The sequence below is a fragment of the Daphnia magna genome, unplaced genomic scaffold (genome assembly GCF_020631705.1).
Source record: "Daphnia magna isolate NIES unplaced genomic scaffold, ASM2063170v1.1 Dm_contigs334, whole genome shotgun sequence".
Lineage (NCBI taxonomy): Eukaryota > Metazoa > Arthropoda > Branchiopoda > Diplostraca > Daphniidae > Daphnia > Daphnia magna.
Window position 1 is genome coordinate 19,405 of NW_025533250.1, and position 19,199 is coordinate 38,603.

General features: G+C 38.5%; 21 non-coding genes and 2 pseudogenes across 21 annotated transcripts; all 23 read left to right on the forward strand.

Annotated features, from left to right (window-relative positions):
* Nucleotides 1–246: 246 nt before the first annotated feature.
* On the forward strand, nucleotides 247–365 carry LOC123468250. The gene has a single exon (XR_006642136.1). It is a non-coding gene; the product is annotated as a 5S ribosomal RNA (ribosomal RNA).
* Nucleotides 366–723: 358 nt separating this feature from the next.
* LOC123468251 lies at nucleotides 724–842 on the forward strand. The gene has a single exon (XR_006642137.1). It is a non-coding gene; the product is annotated as a 5S ribosomal RNA (ribosomal RNA).
* A 510-nt stretch (nucleotides 843–1,352) lies between these two features.
* Nucleotides 1,353–1,471, forward strand: LOC123468252. The gene has a single exon (XR_006642138.1). It is a non-coding gene; the product is annotated as a 5S ribosomal RNA (ribosomal RNA).
* Nucleotides 1,472–1,828: 357 nt separating this feature from the next.
* On the forward strand, nucleotides 1,829–1,947 carry LOC123468232 (annotated as a pseudogene).
* Nucleotides 1,948–2,304: 357 nt separating this feature from the next.
* Nucleotides 2,305–2,423, forward strand: LOC123468253. Its single transcript, XR_006642139.1, has one exon. It is a non-coding gene; the product is annotated as a 5S ribosomal RNA (ribosomal RNA).
* Nucleotides 2,424–8,414: 5,991 nt separating this feature from the next.
* LOC123468254 lies at nucleotides 8,415–8,533 on the forward strand. Its single transcript, XR_006642140.1, has one exon. It is a non-coding gene; the product is annotated as a 5S ribosomal RNA (ribosomal RNA).
* Nucleotides 8,534–9,043: 510 nt separating this feature from the next.
* On the forward strand, nucleotides 9,044–9,162 carry LOC123468256. Its single transcript, XR_006642142.1, has one exon. It is a non-coding gene; the product is annotated as a 5S ribosomal RNA (ribosomal RNA).
* Nucleotides 9,163–9,519: 357 nt separating this feature from the next.
* LOC123468257 lies at nucleotides 9,520–9,638 on the forward strand. The gene has a single exon (XR_006642143.1). It is a non-coding gene; the product is annotated as a 5S ribosomal RNA (ribosomal RNA).
* Nucleotides 9,639–10,271: 633 nt separating this feature from the next.
* LOC123468258 lies at nucleotides 10,272–10,390 on the forward strand. The gene has a single exon (XR_006642144.1). It is a non-coding gene; the product is annotated as a 5S ribosomal RNA (ribosomal RNA).
* Nucleotides 10,391–10,900: 510 nt separating this feature from the next.
* On the forward strand, nucleotides 10,901–11,018 carry LOC123468227 (annotated as a pseudogene).
* A 357-nt stretch (nucleotides 11,019–11,375) lies between these two features.
* LOC123468259 lies at nucleotides 11,376–11,494 on the forward strand. The gene has a single exon (XR_006642145.1). It is a non-coding gene; the product is annotated as a 5S ribosomal RNA (ribosomal RNA).
* A 357-nt stretch (nucleotides 11,495–11,851) lies between these two features.
* LOC123468260 lies at nucleotides 11,852–11,970 on the forward strand. Its single transcript, XR_006642146.1, has one exon. It is a non-coding gene; the product is annotated as a 5S ribosomal RNA (ribosomal RNA).
* Nucleotides 11,971–12,449: 479 nt separating this feature from the next.
* Nucleotides 12,450–12,568, forward strand: LOC123468261. The gene has a single exon (XR_006642147.1). It is a non-coding gene; the product is annotated as a 5S ribosomal RNA (ribosomal RNA).
* Nucleotides 12,569–12,925: 357 nt separating this feature from the next.
* On the forward strand, nucleotides 12,926–13,044 carry LOC123468262. Its single transcript, XR_006642148.1, has one exon. It is a non-coding gene; the product is annotated as a 5S ribosomal RNA (ribosomal RNA).
* A 510-nt stretch (nucleotides 13,045–13,554) lies between these two features.
* Nucleotides 13,555–13,673, forward strand: LOC123468263. Its single transcript, XR_006642149.1, has one exon. It is a non-coding gene; the product is annotated as a 5S ribosomal RNA (ribosomal RNA).
* A 514-nt stretch (nucleotides 13,674–14,187) lies between these two features.
* On the forward strand, nucleotides 14,188–14,306 carry LOC123468264. Its single transcript, XR_006642150.1, has one exon. It is a non-coding gene; the product is annotated as a 5S ribosomal RNA (ribosomal RNA).
* Nucleotides 14,307–15,353: 1,047 nt separating this feature from the next.
* On the forward strand, nucleotides 15,354–15,472 carry LOC123468265. Its single transcript, XR_006642151.1, has one exon. It is a non-coding gene; the product is annotated as a 5S ribosomal RNA (ribosomal RNA).
* Nucleotides 15,473–15,966: 494 nt separating this feature from the next.
* LOC123468267 lies at nucleotides 15,967–16,085 on the forward strand. Its single transcript, XR_006642153.1, has one exon. It is a non-coding gene; the product is annotated as a 5S ribosomal RNA (ribosomal RNA).
* Nucleotides 16,086–16,596: 511 nt separating this feature from the next.
* Nucleotides 16,597–16,715, forward strand: LOC123468268. The gene has a single exon (XR_006642154.1). It is a non-coding gene; the product is annotated as a 5S ribosomal RNA (ribosomal RNA).
* Nucleotides 16,716–17,072: 357 nt separating this feature from the next.
* On the forward strand, nucleotides 17,073–17,191 carry LOC123468269. Its single transcript, XR_006642155.1, has one exon. It is a non-coding gene; the product is annotated as a 5S ribosomal RNA (ribosomal RNA).
* A 514-nt stretch (nucleotides 17,192–17,705) lies between these two features.
* Nucleotides 17,706–17,824, forward strand: LOC123468270. Its single transcript, XR_006642156.1, has one exon. It is a non-coding gene; the product is annotated as a 5S ribosomal RNA (ribosomal RNA).
* A 510-nt stretch (nucleotides 17,825–18,334) lies between these two features.
* Nucleotides 18,335–18,453, forward strand: LOC123468271. The gene has a single exon (XR_006642157.1). It is a non-coding gene; the product is annotated as a 5S ribosomal RNA (ribosomal RNA).
* A 510-nt stretch (nucleotides 18,454–18,963) lies between these two features.
* LOC123468272 lies at nucleotides 18,964–19,082 on the forward strand. Its single transcript, XR_006642158.1, has one exon. It is a non-coding gene; the product is annotated as a 5S ribosomal RNA (ribosomal RNA).
* The last annotated feature ends 117 nt before the right edge of the window (nucleotides 19,083–19,199 follow it).

Below are 19,199 nucleotides of genomic sequence, written 5' to 3' on the forward strand. Positions count from 1 at the left end.
TATCCTTAATTATAGAAATTAATCGTCCTTGTGTAGGTTTCAATGTTGGAAAATCATTCCTTGAGTGTATTCAATTCAGTTTCGTATTAAATTCTTGAATTTCTATTTCATAGAAAAATAGTGGCTCAACGAACACGATGGTTACCAGTCCAATATCCTTAATTATAGAAATTAATCGTCCTTGTGTAGGTTTCAATGTTGGAAAATCATTCCTTGAGTGTATTCAATTCAGTTTCGTATTAAAACGTCAACGGCCATACCACGCAGAAAAAACCTGGTCTCGTCAGCTCCCAGAAGTTAAGCTGCGTCGGGTCCCGTTAGTACCTAGAAGGGTGACCGCTTGGGAATACGGGATGCTGTTGGCATCAAACGTTTTATAACCAGCAAGAGTTTCGAAAATGAATCAAAGTTTTAGTTAAAACCATCTCGTGGTGAATTTTGATACTTTATTAAACGCCATCTAGGGTTGAATTTTGATAATTCATCTCGTACACACTGATAGCTATTTTTTAAACACCAACAAGGGAAGTGTAGAGTGTTTTATTACCAGCAGTGACTTTACCGATGAATGTGAATTTCTATTTTCATAGAAAAATAGTGGCTCAACGAACACGATGGTTAACAAGTCAATATCCTTAATTATAGAAATTAATCGTCCTTGTGTAGGTTTCAATGTTGGAAAATCATTCCTTGAGTGTATTCAATTCAGTTTCGTATTAAAACGTCAACGGCCATACCACGCAGAAAAAACCTGGTCTCGTCAGCTCCCAGAAGTTAAGCTGCGTCGGGTCCCGTTAGTACCTAGAAGGGTGACCGCTTGGGAATACGGGATGCTGTTGGCATCAAACGTTTTATAACCAGCAAGAGTTTCGAAAATGAATCAAAGTTTTAGTTAAAACCATCTCGTGGTGAATTTTGATACTTTATTAAACGCCATCTAGGGTTGAATTTTGATAATTCATCTCGTACACACTGATAGCTATTTTTTAAACACCAACAAGGGAAGTGTAGAGTGTTTTATTACCAGCAGTGACTTTACCGATGAATGTGAATTTCTATTTCATAGAAAAATAGTGGCTCAACGAACACGATGGTTACCAGTCCAATATCCTTAATTATAGAAATTAATCGTCCTTGTGTAGGTTTCAATGTTGGAAAATCATTCCTTGAGCGTATTCAATTCAGTTTCGTATTAAATTCTTGAATTTCTATTTCATAGAAAAATAGTGGCTCAACGAACACGATGGTTACCAGTCCAATATCCTTAATTATAGAAATTAATCGTCCTTGTGTAGGTTTCAATGTTGGAAAATCATTCCTTGAGTGTATTCAATTCAGTTTCGTATTAAAACGTCAACGGCCATACCACGCAGAAAAAACCTGGTCTCGTCAGCTCCCAGAAGTTAAGCTGCGTCGGGTCCCGTTAGTACCTAGAAGGGTGACCGCTTGGGAATACGGGATGCTGTTGGCATCAAACGTTTTATAACCAGCAAGAGTTTCGAAAATGAATCAAAGTTTTAGTTAAAACCATCTCGTGGTGAATTTTGATACTTTATTAAACGCCATCTAGGGTTGAATTTTGATAATTCATCTCGTACACACTGATAGCTATTTTTTAAACACCAACAAGGGAAGTGTAGAGTGTTTTATTACCAGCAGTGACTTTACCGATGAATGTGAATTTCTATTTCATAGAAAAATAGTGGCTCAACGAACACGATGGTTACCAGTCCAATATCCTTAATTATAGAAATTAATCGTCCTTGTGTAGGTTTCAATGTTGGAAAATCATTCCTTGAGTGTATTCAATTTAGTTTCGTATTAAAACGTCAACGGCCTTACCACGCAGAAAAAACCTGGTCTCGTTAGCTCCCAGAAGTTAAGCTGCGTCGTGTCCCGTTAGTACCTAGAAGGGTGACCGCTTGCGAATACGGGATGCTGTTGGCATCAAACCTTTTATAACCAGCAAGAGTTTCGAAAATGAATCAAAGTTTTAGTTAAAACCATCTCGTGGTGAATTTTGATACTTTATTAAACGCCATCTAGGGTTGAATTTTGATAATTCATCTCGTACACACTGATAGCTATTTTTAAAACACCAACAAGGGAAGTGTAGAGTGTTTTATTACCAGCAGTGACTTTACCGATGAATGTGAATTTCTATTTCATAGAAAAATAGTGGCTCAACGAACACGATGGTTACCAGTCCAATATCCTTAATTATAGAAATTAATCGTCCTTGTGTAGGTTTCAATGTTGGAAAATCATTCCTTGAGTGTATTCAATTCAGTTTCGTATTAAAACGTCAACGGCCATACCACGCAGAAAAAACCTGGTCTCGTCAGCTCCCAGAAGTTAAGCTGCGTCGGGTCCCGTTAGTACCTAGAAGGGTGACCGCTTGGGAATACGGGATGCTGTTGGCATCAAACGTTTTATAACCAGCAAGAGTTTCGAAAATGAATCAAAGTTTTAGTTAAAACCATCTCGTGGTGAATTTTGATACTTTATTAAACGCCATCTAGGGTTGAATTTTGATAATTCATCTCGTACACACTGATAGCTATTTTTTAAACACCAACAAGGGAAGTGTAGAGTGTTTTATTACCAGCAGTGACTTTACCGATGAATGTGAATTTCTATTTCATAGAAAAATAGTGGCTCAACGAACACGATGGTTACCAGTCCAATATCCTTAATTATAGAAATTAATCGTCCTTGTGTAGGTTTCAATGTTGGAAAATCATTCCTTGAGCGTATTCAATTCAGTTTCGTATTAAATTCTTGAATTTCTATTTCATAGAAAAATAGTGGCTCAACGAACACGATGGTTACCAGTCCAATATCCTTAATTATAGAAATTAATCGTCCTTGTGTAGGTTTCAATGTTGGAAAATCATTCCTTGAGTGTATTCAATTCAGTTTCGTATTAAAACGTCAACGGCCATACCACGCAGAAAAAACCTGGTCTCGTCAGCTCCCAGAAGTTAAGCTGCGTCGGATGCAGACGTCTTTTTGTGTTCTCCCGTTTTTCCATCATTTTGTGAGTTTTTGTTATTTTTTATACTTTTTTGTTGTTATATTCGTGTTTTTGAGTGTTTATTTTGTATAGTTTAGCTGTTTTTGTAGTGTTTTGTTGCCAATTGTTTTATTTGTCGTGTTTGTTTACGTGTGTGGGGTCCTTCCCCTCCCCTTTTTGGCAGTTTGTTTACATTGTCTAGGGGACAATGGCTGCCAAGTGGCTCAATAGTGTAGATATTGATTTTGGGGTTCAATTCCCGAAATTGAGTATGCGTACGGTTCATGGTTTTGTGCGTAGTTTGAAGGTTGATGCTCAGGATCTCTTGAGGCCTAGTTGCTGTGCTAGATACGAGAAACCAGGTCGCTAGAATTACGTTTACGTCAGAGGCATATACCTCAAGTTTTTTGTCCCAACACAGTGGTATCGTCAGGACCGAATTGGAGGGGAAAGAAGTTAGTGTAGTGATATAAGGATAGCAATGTCCAAGAGAAATTTGTTCGAAGTTGCAGGGATTCCACAGAACCTAGACTTGGGAGTAGTTCAGACACGTCTTAAGGAATTTGGAAATGTAATTGAAGCTCGGTGGGAGCGCTATCGGTGGCGTGGCAGAGGATGAAGTTTTATACCCTGTCCTAGCAACTTGGATGATTGTAAGAATGACGGTGACGAAAAACATTCCCTCATACATTACCATTGGCAGTTATCGTGCCATGGTAAAGTATGACGGACAAAAGCCCACTTGCAGACTTTGCGACGAAGAGACACACTTTAGCTACGACTGCCCAACTTTAAAACGAAACCAGGAACCCACCATTGTCCAAAAACCTGTTGCCAAAAAGACTAAAAAGACAGAGACTATTAAACAGACACCCGTAGTAATTCCCGTGGTAGCAAATTCCATGGTTTCCCAGGTACCTCTGGGGAGTGAATCACAAGATTCACTCTCAGGAAGTACTAATAATTTGGAAACTGAAACCATGGAATGTGACACCGCTACCACTCCCGCATCTGTACCTCCGAAAGACAACCCTTTGAAACCAATTACGAAATCCAAAATAGCAGCACCTCACACAGAGACAGAAGACCAGGAAACAGTGACAATTATCATGGAATCAATGGAACCCGACACGGGGAAATTGATACCACTGATCCAGACAAAACTAAGGACCCCCTGAAAATTCCCACGGTACCACGAAGTAAACGATTTAAACCTACCCTGACGCCCCAAAATTCGAAACCCACTTCAGGCATTCCCGTACTCAAAAAACCTAACACATGACTTCACAATTAAAAATCGCTTCTATCAACATTGGAGGTATTCGATCAGTCGAGCGACGTCAAATTCTTTTAAATTTCTGCAGGGACGGTAATTTAGATATCGTAGGACTTCAAGAGGTAGCCTTTCACTCTTGCCCAATTATTGAAAGCTGTTACCACTTGCTAGCAAATGTCGGTCCCAACAAAAAAGGAACAGCCATTCTAATTAGACATGGTCTGGAGTATTCTCGACTGCTTCTTGAACCTGACGGAAGGCTTATCTCCATTGACGTAAAATGTTTTACGTTTATTAATATCTATGCCCCGTCAGGTAAGCAGGTAAAGAATGAGAGAAACAATTTTCTTCGTCAAACCGTTCCTGCCTACTCGGTTACCACTCGACTGCCCTTCGTGTTGATGGGCGATTTTAATTGTGTTGACGACATCCAAGATAGGGCAAATATCCAATCCCTCCCTGTCCCAAGTAGTGTTGTTAGCTATGCTTTGAAGGAGATGGTTACTGGTCTTGATCTGGTAGACATCTGGAAAAAGCTAAATCATAGTGATCCGGGCCACACTTTCCATTACCACGACGGTTCTTCTAGGCTTGATAGGATTTATGCTAGTCGATCGTTTGCGGATAAATTTTTAAATATTTGTTTGCAGCCTTTATCGATTAGTGACCATCAGTCGGTACAATCCACACTTACTTGCAATCTTGATCTCCCAAATCGTAGCAGACCACCTGCCGGATTGTGGAAACTAAATACTTCAATATTGTCAGAAGAAGGTTTTCAGAAATACGTAACCAATTTCATTCAGGAATCTGCTAATCATCCTCTTAGGGAAAGTAATGTAGCAAATTGGTGGGAGAGTGTCCTGAAACCGGGTATCAAGCGTATTTCGGTGGATTATTCCAGGCAAAGAGAGCAAGGCTGATAAGAGAAACTAAGTTTTTCTATCAATCTTGCATACAGGAAATGGCCGAAGCAGATACCTTTGATTGGGTTGCCTTTCAACAGTTGAGAAAATTCTCAAAGTCTTGGGAGGAGAGCACACTCAAAGGGTATGGGATTCGTTCCCGCTGCTTCGAAGGGCCAGATGTAGAGGAAGCAAGTATTTTTCACATAAATCGTGCCAGGAATAATTATCGAAAATGTTGCATTGATAAGATCATTGCCCCCAATGGCACTTGCTTATCGACCAAAGAGGAAATTTCAGCAGAAATTGTTGCTCATTTTACAAAAATTTTTAAGACTCAACCTTCTCCTGACATACTGGCAGGGTCTGAGTTCCTTGAAGGAGTAAGAGATTGCTTTAAGCCAACCCCAAACCTAACAGCACCAATTTCCCTTCTTGAGATTAGAGCTGCTCTAATAGCAATGAAGTCAAACAAGTCCCCTGGCACCGATGGCATTCCTTACGAGTTTTACGTAGAATTTTGGGACGTGATCGCACCCCACTTCTTGGATATGTTTAATCATATCCTGGAAAGGGAAACTCTGACGTCTTCGCAGGGCCAAGCGGCGATCAGGCTAATTCCTAAGTCTTCGGGACTTTGTGGAATTTCTAATTTTCGGCCAATTTCTCTTTTGAATTGTGACTACAAAGTCATGGCATCTGTCTTAGCGAGACGATTGAGGCAAACACTATCTTCTACCATAGGGCCTCATCAAAAAGGTGGGGTACCTGGTAGATTGATTTTTGATAATTTAAGTCTTTACAGAGATGTCATTCAATTTGTTGATGACCGGGGATGCCATGACTCTTCCAACTCTTTGATTCGGGGTATGGGCGCTGCCATTGTTGGAGTTGACTTTGAAAAGGGCCTACGACCTGGTTAACAGGGGAAGTCCTCTGGAGGATTCTGGATGTCATGGGTTACCCCACCACTTTCGTCCGTTGGTTACAGATTATGTATTCTGTAACAGGAATGTCAATCCTCAACGGATCGGAGGTGGCTGGGGTGATTAGTGATATTCAGTCGATTCGCCAGGGATGCCCCCTATCTGTCCATCTCTTCGTTCTATACATTGAGCCTTTGCTTGTGCGTTTATCTCGAGTTCTCAAGGGTATATCATTGTTTAATGAAAAACTCACTGTCAGAGCCTTTGTTGATGACGTCACCATTTTCGTTTCTTGTGACGAAGATTTTACCAGGGCAGGACAAATCCTTGATATGTTCTGTCAGTGGACAAAGGCAAGGATGAATAAGGAGAAAACAAAAGCCCTGGGACTCGGGACTTGGAGCTCTAGATCAATTTGGCCTCTTGAGTGGCTTGTGTCAGCGCCAACATTGTCCCTGTTAGGAATTAAATTTTCCCATTCCATAGAAGAGACAGCTAGTAGGATTTGGAATGATGCATTTAGCTCTTTAAATGGTATTCTGCGAGAGAATGCCAGTCGACGGTTTAATATTTACCAGAGGGTGCTTTTCCTCAAGTCGAAGGCTCTCTCCGGAACTGTGTACTTTGCACAGGTATTACCTTGTAATAAAAAATGGCTGACCAGATTTCGAAGGCTGTCATGAAATTTCTATGGATGGGAAAAGTAGAAAGGCCGAAGAAAACCGTAATTTTCCGTACTGTCAAAGAAGGGGGTCTGGGAATGGTCAACACACACCTCTTTTACCGTTCCCTTTTCTTGTGCCCCTTGTACAAAGTCCTGATAGGCCCCAACAGCCCAGAAAGCTCTCTACTTCGGTATTGGATGTCCTTTCCTCTCCGAACCTTATTGCCACTCTACAAGGACAACACCACACCTGTAGCAGTCATGAAGAGACCATATTACCTTCAGGAACCCCTGCATCAAATCAAGCAACTTTTCGCATCTTCCATTCTGGTGCAGGGGAATCCAATGGTACATCGGAAAACATATAACCATTGGATCCTGGAGGTAACGACAATGGGAAAGCTGGAGATCCTGAGGCCTAATCTGGATTGGCCACGAATCTGGAAGGAGACTGCAGCCCTTCCAACTAACATCAGAGAGACCATGTTCCTGTTCAACCAGCGACTTCTCCCTACCAGGACCAGATGCCATCGGTTGGACCCCACCAAGGATGCAACATGTCTAATCTGCAATCAAGACCCGGAAACCGATGAGCATCTGATGTACCAGTGTCCTGAACGACTCACCGTTTGGAGCTGGTTGGAAGGAACTATGCGTCAGATGGGCTGCAGTTCGTCAAACGAAGATTTGATACGTGGCCATTTTGGTCCAGTAGGAAATCTCCAGCTTTCATTCACTCTTCTGGCTGCTTATCTCTACATCAACTGGAAGGCAAGGAATAACCTACGCACACCATGTCAAGAAGAAGTAGAGAGCCTCTGGAAATTCCTTCGTAAATCTAGATCCCAATTCCCTGTTTAATTTTAATCATAAATTTTAGTACATTTTGTTTATTTTTGTTTGTTTTGAATTTCCCATTCCCAGTTTTATTGGCCTTTGTTTATGTTTTGTTTTGTTGTTTGTTGTTTTTATTTCACACCACCATTGTCTTCTGCTTTGTTTTTCTTTTGTTTATTTTTCTTGAATTATCCCACCACCGTAAATTGCATTTGTTTGTTTTTGTTTTGTTTGTTAATATTATGATCCCCACCATTGCCAGATTTCGATTTTTTTTCCCCTTGCGAACGTCTGCATCCGACAGCCTAATTGTTTTGCTTTATTTTGTTTTAATGCCCTAAATAGCTGATACAATGAGCCAATAAAAGATAATTTTAAAATAAAAAAAAAAAAAAGAAGGGTGACCGCTTGGGAATACGGGATGCTGTTGGCATCAAACGTTTTATAACCAGCAAGAGTTTCGAAAATGAATCAAAGTTTTAGTTAAAACCATCTCGTGGTGAATTTTGATACTTTATTAAACGCCATCTAGGGTTGAATTTTGATAATTCATCTCGTACACACTGATAGCTATTTTTTAAACACCAACAAGGGAAGTGTAGAGTGTTTTATTACCAGCAGTGACTTTACCGATGAATGTGAATTTCTATTTCATAGAAAAATAGTGGCTCAACGAACACGATGGTTACCAGTCCAATATCCTTAATTATAGAAATTAATCGTCCTTGTGTAGGTTTCAATGTTGGAAAATCATTCCTTGAGTGTATTCAATTCAGTTTCGTATTAAAACGTCAACGGCCATACCACGCAGAAAAAACCTGGTCTCGTCAGCTCCCAGAAGTTAAGCTGCGTCGGGTCCCGTTAGTACCTAGAAGGGTGACCGCTTGGGAATACGGGATGCTGTTGGCATCAAACGTTTTATAACCAGCAAGAGTTTCGAAAATGAATCAAAGTTTTAGTTAAAACCATCTCGTGGTGAATTTTGATACTTTATTAAACGCCATCTAGGGTTGAATTTTGATAATTCATCTCGTACACACTGATAGCTATTTTTTAAACACCAACAAGGGAAGTGTAGAGTGTTTTATTACCAGCAGTGACTTTACCGATGAATGTGAATTTCTATTTCATAGAAAAATAGTGGCTCAACGAACACGATGGTTACCAGTCCAATATCCTTAATTATAGAAATTAATCGTCCTTGTGTAGGTTTCAATGTTGGAAAATCATTCCTTGAGCGTATTCAATTCAGTTTCGTATTAAATTCTTGAATTTCTATTTCATAGAAAAATAGTGGCTCAACGAACACGATGGTTACCAGTCCAATATCCTTAATTATAGAAATTAATCGTCCTTGTGTAGGTTTCAATGTTGGAAAATCATTCCTTGAGTGTATTCAATTCAGTTTCGTATTAAAACGTCAACGGCCATACCACGCAGAAAAAACCTGGTCTCGTCAGCTCCCAGAAGTTAAGCTGCGTCGGGTCCCGTTAGTACCTAGAAGGGTGACCGCTTGGGAATACGGGATGCTGTTGGCATCAAACGTTTTATAACCAGCAAGAGTTTCGAAAATGAATCAAAGTTTTAGTTAAAACCATCTCGTGGTGAATTTTGATACTTTATTAAACGCCATCTAGGGTTGAATTTTGATAATTCATCTCGTACACACTGATAGCTATTTTTTAAACACCAACAAGGGAAGTGTAGAGTGTTTTATTACCAGCAGTGACTTTACCGATGAATGTGAATTTCTATTTCATAGAAAAATAGTGGCTCAACGAACACGATGGTTACCAGTCCAATATCCTTAATTATAGAAATTAATCGTCCTTGTGTAGGTTTCAATGTTGGAAAATCATTCCTTGAGTGTATTCAATTCAGTTTCGTATTAAAACGTCAACGGCCATACCACGCAGAAAAAACCTGGTCTCGTCAGCTCCCAGAAGTTAAGCTGCGTCGGGTCCCGTTAGTACCTAGAAGGGTGACCGCTTGGGAATACGGGATGCTGTTGGCATCAAACGTTTTATAACCAGCAAGAGTTTCGAAAATGAATCAAAGTTTTAGTTAAAACCATCTCGTGGTGAATTTTGATACTTTATTAAACGCCATCTAGGGTTGAATTTTGATAATTCATCTCGTACACACTGATAGCTATTTTTTAAACACCAACAAGGGAAGTGTAGAGTGTTTTATTACCAGCAGTGACTTTACCGATGAATGTGAATTTCTATTTCATAGAAAAATAGTGGCTCAACGAACACGATGGTTACCAGTCCAATATCCTTAATTATAGAAATTAATCGTCCTTGTGTAGGTTTCAATGTTGGAAAATCATTCCTTGAGCGTATTCAATTCAGTTTCGTATTAAATTCTTGAATTTCTATTTCATAGAAAAAGCTCACGCACGATGGTTCGTCATATCTTAATTATAGAATTTCGTTTTGTGGTTTAATGTTGGAAAATCTTCCTGAGTGTTTCTTCGTTTCGTATTAAATTTTGAATTTTATTTCATAGAAAAATAGTGGCTCAACGAACACGATGGTTACCAGTCCAATATCCTTAATTATAGAAATTAATCGTCCTTGTGTAGGTTTCAATGTTGGAAAATCATTCCTTGAGTGTATTCAATTCAGTTTCGTATTAAAACGTCAACGGCCATACCACGCAGAAAAAACCTGGTCTCGTCAGCTCCCAGAAGTTAAGCTGCGTCGGGTCCCGTTAGTACCTAGAAGGGTGACCGCTTGGGAATACGGGATGCTGTTGGCATCAAACGTTTTATAACCAGCAAGAGTTTCGAAAATGAATCAAAGTTTTAGTTAAAACCATCTCGTGGTGAATTTTGATACTTTATTAAACGCCATCTAGGGTTGAATTTTGATAATTCATCTCGTACACACTGATAGCTATTTTTTAAACACCAACAAGGGAAGTGTAGAGTGTTTTATTACCAGCAGTGACTTTACCGATGAATGTGAATTTCTATTTCATAGAAAAATAGTGGCTCAACGAACACGATGGTTACCAGTCCAATATCCTTAATTATAGAAATTAATCGTCCTTGTGTAGGTTTCAATGTTGGAAAATCATTCCTTGAGCGTATTCAATTCAGTTTCGTATTAAATTTTTGAATTTCTATTTCATAGAAAAATAGTGGCTCAACGAACACGATGGTTACCAGTCCAATATCCTTAATTATAGAAATTAATCGTCCTTGTGTAGGTTTCAATGTTGGAAAATCATTCCTTGAGTGTATTCAATTCAGTTTCGTATTAAAACGTCAACGGCCATACCACGCAGAAAAAACTGGTCTCGTCAGCTCCCAGAAGTTAAGCTGCGTCGGGTCCCGTTAGTACCTAGAAGGGTGACCGCTTGGGAATACGGGATGCTGTTGGCATCAAACGTTTTATAACCAGCAAGAGTTTCGAAAATGAATCAAAGTTTTAGTTAAAACCATCTCGTGGTGAATTTTGATACTTTATTAAACGCCATCTAGGGTTGAATTTTGATAATTCATCTCGTACACACTGATAGCTATTTTTTAAACACCAACAAGGGAAGTGTAGAGTGTTTTATTACCAGCAGTGACTTTACCGATGAATGTGAATTTCTATTTCATAGAAAAATAGTGGCTCAACGAACACGATGGTTACCAGTCCAATATCCTTAATTATAGAAATTAATCGTCCTTGTGTAGGTTTCAATGTTGGAAAATCATTCCTTGAGTGTATTCAATTCAGTTTCGTATTAAAACGTCAACGGCCATACCACGCAGAAAAAACCTGGTCTCGTCAGCTCCCAGAAGTTAAGCTGCGTCGGGTCCCGTTAGTACCTAGAAGGGTGACCGCTTGGGAATACGGGATGCTGTTGGCATCAAACGTTTTATAACCAGCAAGAGTTTCGAAAATGAATCAAAGTTTTAGTTAAAACCATCTCGTGGTGAATTTTGATACTTTATTAAACGCCATCTAGGGTTGAATTTTGATAATTCATCTCGTACACACTGATAGCTATTTTTTAAACACCAACAAGGGAAGTGTAGAGTGTTTTATTACCAGCAGTGACTTTACCGATGAATGTGAATTTCTATTTCATAGAAAAATAGTGGCTCAACGAACACGATGGTTACCAGTCCAATATCCTTAATTATAGAAATTAATCGTCCTTGTGTAGGTTTCAATGTTGGAAAATCATTCCTTGAGTGTATTCAATTCAGTTTCGTATTAAAACGTCAACGGCCATACCACGCAGAAAAAACCTGGTCTCGTCAGCTCCCAGAAGTTAAGCTGCGTCGGGTCCCGTTAGTACCTAGAAGGGTGACCGCTTGGGAATACGGGATGCTGTTGGCATCAAACGTTTTATAACCAGCAAGAGTTTCGAAAATGAATCAAAGTTTTAGTTAAAACCATCTCGTGGTGAATTTTGATACTTTATTAAACGCCATCTAGGGTTGAATTTTGATAATTCATCTCGTACACACTGATAGCTATTTTTTAAACACCAACAAGGGAAGTGTAGAGTGTTTTATTACCAGCAGTGACTTTACCGATGAATGTGAATTTCTATTTCATAGAAAAATAGTGGCTCAACGAACACGATGGTTACCAGTCCAATATCCTTAATTATAGAAATTAATCGTCCTTGTGTAGGTTTCAATGTTGGAAAATCATTCCTTGAGCGTATTTTAGTTTCGTATTATTTTTCGAATATGATTTATATAATGGTTACCAGTCCAATATCCTTATTATAGAAATTAATCGTCCTTGTGTAGGTTTCAATGTTGGAAAATCATTCCTTGAGTGTATTCAATTCAGTTTCGTATTAAAACGTCAACGGCCATACCACGCAGAAAAAACCTGGTCTCGTCAGCTCCCAGAAGTTAAGCTGCGTCGGGTCCCGTTAGTACCTAGAAGGGTGACCGCTTGGGAATACGGGATGCTGTTGGCATCAAACGTTTTATAACCAGCAAGAGTTTCGAAAATGAATCAAAGTTTTAGTTAAAACCATCTCGTGGTGAATTTTGATACTTTATTAAACGCCATCTAGGGTTGAATTTTGATAATTCATCTCGTACACACTGATAGCTATTTTTTAAACACCAACAAGGGAAGTGTAGAGTGTTTTATTACCAGCAGTGACTTTACCGATGAATGTGAATTTCTATTTCATAGAAAAATAGTGGCTCAACGAACACGATGGTTACCAGTCCAATATCCTTAATTATAGAAATTAATCGTCCTTGTGTAGGTTTCAATGTTGGAAAATCATTCCTTGAGTGTATTCAATTCAGTTTCGTATTAAAACGTCAACGGCCATACCACGCAGAAAAAACCTGGTCTCGTCAGCTCCCAGAAGTTAAGCTGCGTCGGGTCCCGTTAGTACCTAGAAGGGTGACCGCTTGGGAATACGGGATGCTGTTGGCATCAAACGTTTTATAACCAGCAAGAGTTTCGAAAATGAATCAAAGTTTTAGTTAAAACCATCTCGTGGTGAATTTTGATACTTTATTAAACGCCATCTAGGGTTGAATTTTGATAATTCATCTCGTACACACTGATAGCTATTTTTTAAACACCAACAAGGGAAGTGTAGAGTGTTTTATTACCAGCAGTGACTTTACCGATGAATGTGAATTTCTATTTCATAGAAAAATAGTGGCTCAACGAACACGATGGTTACCAGTCCAATATCCTTAATTATAGAAATTAATCGTCCTTGTGTAGGTTTCAATGTTGGAAAATCATTCCTTGAGCGTATTCAATTCAGTTTCGTATTAAATTCTTGAATTTCTATTTCATAGAAAAATAGTGGCTCAACGAACACGATGGTTACCAGTCCAATATCCTTAATTATAGAAATTAATCGTCCTTGTGTAGGTTTCAATGTTGGAAAATCATTCCTTGAGTGTATTCAATTCAGTTTCGTATTAAAACGTCAACGGCCATACCACGCAGAAAAAACCTGGTCTCGTCAGCTCCCAGAAGTTAAGCTGCGTCGGGTCCCGTTAGTACCTAGAAGGGTGACCGCTTGGGAATACGGGATGCTGTTGGCATCAAACGTTTTATAACCAGCAAGAGTTTCGAAAATGAATCAAAGTTTTAGTTAAAACCATCTCGTGGTGAATTTTGATACTTTATTAAACGCCATCTAGGGTTGAATTTTGATAATTCATCTCGTACACACTGATAGCTATTTTTTAAACACCAACAAGGGAAGTGTAGAGTGTTTTATTACCAGCAGTGACTTTACCGATGAATGTGAATTTCTATTTCATAGAGAAAATAGTGGCTCAACGAACACGATGGTTACCAGTCCAATATCCTTAATTATAGAAATTAATCGTTTTCCTTGTGTAGGTTTTAATGTTGGAAAATTATTTTTTTAGCGTATTCAATTCAGTTTCGTATTAAATTTCTTGATTTCTATTTCATAGAAAAAAAGTGGCTCAACGAACACGATGGTTACCAGTCCAATATCCTTAATTATAGAAATTAATCGTCCTTGTGTAGGTTTCAATGTTGGAAAATCATTCCTTGAGTGTATTCAATTCAGTTTCGTATTAAAACGTCAACGGCCATACCACGCAGAAAAAACCTGGTCTCGTCAGCTCCCAGAAGTTAAGCTGCGTCGGGTCCCGTTAGTACCTAGAAGGGTGACCGCTTGGGAATACGGGATGCTGTTGGCATCAAACGTTTTATAACCAGCAAGAGTTTCGAAAATGAATCAAAGTTTTAGTTAAAACCATCTCGTGGTGAATTTTGATACTTTATTAAACGCCATCTAGGGTTGAATTTTGATAATTCATCTCGTACACACTGATAGCTATTTTTTAAACACCAACAAGGGAAGTGTAGAGTGTTTTATTACCAGCAGTGACTTTACCGATGAATGTGAATTTCTATTTCATAGAAAAATAGTGGCTCAACGAACACGATGGTTACCAGTCCAATATCCTTAATTATAGAAATTAATCGTCCTTGTGTAGGTTTCAATGTTGGAAAATCATTCCTTGAGCGTATTCAATTCAGTTTCGTATTAAAACGTTTTCTTGAATTTCTATTTCATAGGAAGATAGTGGCTCAACGTGTACGATGGTTACCAGTCCATATTCCTTAATTATAGAAATTTAATGTCCTTGTGTGGTTTCAATTTTGGATTATTTTTCTAGTGTATTCAATTCAGTTTCTGATTTAATCAATGCAACGGCCATACCACGCAGAAAAAACCTGGTGTGTCACTCAGTCGTCTGTAAGAAGCTGCGTCGGGTCCCGTTAGTACCTAGAAGGGTGACCGCTTGGGGAATACGGGATGCTGTTGGCATCAAACGTTTTATAACCAGCAAGAGTTTCGAAAATGAATCAAAGTTTTAGTTAAAACCATCTCGTGGTGAATTTTGATACTTTATTAAACGCCATCTAGGGTTGAATTTTGATAATTCATCTCGTACACACTGATAGCTATTTTTTAAACACCAACAAGGGAAGTGTAGAGTGTTTTATTACCAGAAGGGACTTTACTGATGAATGTGAATTTCTATTTCATAGAAAAATAGTGGCTCAACGAACACGATGGTTACCAGTCCAATATCCTTAATTATAGAAATTAATCGTCCTTGTGTAGGTTTCAATGTTGGAAAATCATTCCTTGAGCGTATTCAATTCAGTTTCGTATTAAATTTGACATTTACCAGTCGTCCAAATTTTGTGTATTCAATTCAGTTTCGTATTAAAACGTCAACGGCCATACCACGCAGAAAAAACCTGGTCTCGTCAGCTCCCAGAAGTTAAGCTGCGTCGGGTCCCGTTAGTACCTAGAAGGGTGACCGCTTGGGAATACGGGATGCTGTTGGCATCAAACGTTTTATAACCAGCAAGAGTTTCGAAAATGAATCAAAGTTTTAGTTAAAACCATCTCGTGGTGAATTTTGATACTTTATTAAACGCCATCTAGGGTTGAATTTTGATAATTCATCTCGTACACACTGATAGCTATTTTTTAAACACCAACAAGGGAAGTGTAGAGTGTTTTATTACCAGCAGTGACTTTACCGATGAATGTGAATTTCTATTTCATAGAAAAATAGTGGCTCAACGAACACGATGGTTACCAGTCCAATATCCTTAATTATAGAAATTAATCGTCCTTGGTTGTGTGGTTTAATGTTGGAAAACCATTCCTTGAGCGTATTCAATTCAGTTTCGTATTAAATTTTTGAATTTCTATTTCATAGAAAAATAGTGGCTCAACGAACACGATGGTTAAAATTAATTAAAAAAAACCTTGTGTAGGTTTCAATGTTGGAAAATCATTCCTTGAGTGTATTCAATTCAGTTTCGTATTAAAACGTCAACGGCCATACCACGCAGAAAAAACCTGGTCTCGTCAGCTCCCAGAAGTTAAGCTGCGTCGGGTCCCGTTAGTACCTAGAAGGGTGACCGCTTGGGAATACGGGATGCTGTTGGCATCAAACGTTTTATAACCAGCAAGAGTTTCGAAAATGAATCAAAGTTTTAGTTAAAACCATCTCGTGGTGAATTTTGATACTTTATTAAACGCCATCTAGGGTTGAATTTTGATAATTCATCTCGTACACACTGATAGCTATTTTTTAAACACCAACAAGGGAAGTGTAGAGTGTTTTATTACCAGCAGTGACTTTACCGATGAATGTGAATTTCTATTTCATAGAAAAATAGTGGCTCAACGAACACGATGGTTACCAGTCCAATATCCTTAATTATAGAAATTAATCGTCCTTGTGTAGGTTTCAATGTTGGAAAATCATTCCTTGAGCGTATTCAATTCAGTTTCGTATTAAATTCTTGAATTTCTATTTCATAGAAAAATAGTGGCTCAACGAACACGATGGTTACCAGTCCAATATCCTTAATTATAAAAATTAATTTTCCTTTTTGTAGGTTTCAATGTTGGAAAATCATTCCTTGAGTGTATTCAATTCAGTTTCGTATTAAAACGTCAACGGCCATACCACGCAGAAAAAACCTGGTCTCGTCAGCTCCCAGAAGTTAAGCTGCGTCGGGTCCCGTTAGTACCTAGAAGGGTGACCGCTTGGGAATACGGGATGCTGTTGGCATCAAACGTTTTATAACCAGCAAGAGTTTCGAAAATGAATCAAAGTTTTAGTTAAAACCATCTCGTGGTGAATTTTGATACTTTATTAAACGCCATCTAGGGTTGAATTTTGATAATTCATCTCGTACACACTGATAGCTATTTTTTAAACACCAACAAGGGAAGTGTAGAGTGTTTTATTACCAGCAGTGACTTTACCGATGAATGTGAATTTCTATTTCATAGAAAAATAGTGGCTCAACGAACACGATGGTTACCAGTCCAATATCCTTAATTATAGAAATTAATCGTCCTTGTGTAGGTTTCAATGTTGGAAAATCATTCCTTGAGTGTATTCAATTCAGTTTCGTATTAAAACGTCAACGGCCATACCACGCAGAAAAAACCTGGTCTCGTCAGCTCCCAGAAGTTAAGCTGCGTCGGGTCCCGTTAGTACCTAGAAGGGTGACCGCTTGGGAATACGGGATGCTGTTGGCATCAAACGTTTTATAACCAGCAAGAGTTTCGAAAATGAATCAAAGTTTTAGTTAAAACCATCTCGTGGTGAATTTTGATACTTTATTAAACGCCATCTAGGGTTGAATTTTGATAATTCATCTCGTACACACTGATAGCTATTTTTTAAACACCAACAAGGGAAGTGTAGAGTGTTTTATTACCAGCAGTGCTTTACTTTACCGATGAATGTGAATTTCTATTTCATAGAAAAATAGTGGCTCAACGAACACGATGGTTACCAGTCCAATATCCTTAATTATAGAAATTAATCGTCCTTGTGTAGGTTTCAATGTTGGAAAATCATTCCTTGAGCGTATTCAATTCAGTTTCGTATTAAATTCTTGAATTTCTATTTCATAGAAAAATAGTGGCTCAACGAACACGATGGTTACCAGTCCAATATCCTTAATTATAGAAATTAATCGTCCTTGTGTAGGTTTCAATGTTGGAAAATCATTCCTTGAGTGTATTCAATTCAGTTTCGTATTAAAACGTCAACGGCCATACCACGCAGAAAAAACCTGGTCTCGTCAGCTCCCAGAAGTTAAGCTGCGTCGGGTCCCGTTAGTACCTAGAAGGGTGACCGCTTGGGAATACGGGATGCTGTTGGCATCAAACGTTTTATAACCAGCAAGAGTTTCGAAAATGAATCAAAGTTTTAGTTAAAACCATCTCGTGGTGAATTTTGATACTTTATTAAACGCCATCTAGGGTTGAATTTTGATAATTCATCTCGTACACACTGATAGCTATTTTTTAAACACCAACAAGGGAAGTGTAGAGTGTTTTATTACCAGCAGTGACTTTACCGATGAATGTGAATTTCTATTTCATAGAAAAATAGTGGCTCAACGAACACGATGGTTACCAGTCCAATATCCTTAATTATAGAAATTAATCGTCCTTGTGTAGGTTTCAATGTTGGAAAATCATTCCTTGAGCGTATTCAATTCAGTTTCGTATTAAATTCTTGAATTTCTATTTCATAGAAAAATAGTGGCTTAACGAACACGATGGTTACCAGTCCAATATCCTTAATTATAGAAATTAATCGTCCTTGTGTAGGTTTCAATGTTGGAAAATCATTCCTTGAGTGTATTCAATTCAGTTTCGTATTAAAACGTCAACGGCCATACCACGCAGAAAAAACCTGGTCTCGTCAGCTCCCAGAAGTTAAGCTGCGTCGGGTCCCGTTAGTACCTAGAAGGGTGACCGCTTGGGAATACGGGATGCTGTTGGCATCAAACGTTTTATAACCAGCAAGAGTTTCGAAAATGAATCAAAGTTTTAGTTAAAACCATCTCGTGGTGAATTTTGATACTTTATTAAACGCCATCTAGGGTTGAATTTTGATAATTCATCTCGTACACACTGATAGCTATTTTTTAAACACCAACAAGGGAAGTGTAGAGTGTTTTATTACCAGCAGTGACTTTACCGATGAATGTGAATTTCTATTTCATAGAAAAATAGTGGCTCAACGAACACGATGGTTACCAGTCCAATATCCTTAATTATAGAAATTAATCGTCCTTGTGTAGGTTTCAATGTTGGAAAATCATTCCTTGAGCGTATTCAATTCAGTTTCGTATTAAATTCTTGAATTTCTATTTCATAGAAAAATAGTGGCTCAACGAACACGATGGTTACCAGTCCAATATCCTTAATTATAGAAATTAATCGTCCTTGTGTAGGTTTCAATGTTGGAAAATCATTCCTTGAGTGTATTCAATTCAGTTTCGTATTAAAACGTCAACGGCCATACCACGCAGAAAAAACCTGGTCTCGTCAGCTCCCAGAAGTTAAGCTGCGTCGGGTCCCGTTAGTACCTAGAAGGGTGACCGCTTGGGAATACGGGATGCTGTTGGCATCAAACGTTTTATAACCAGCAAGAGTTTCGAAAATGAATCAAAGTTTTAGTTAAAACCATCTCGTGGTGAATTTTGATACTTTATTAAACGCCATCTAGGGTTGAATTTTGATAATT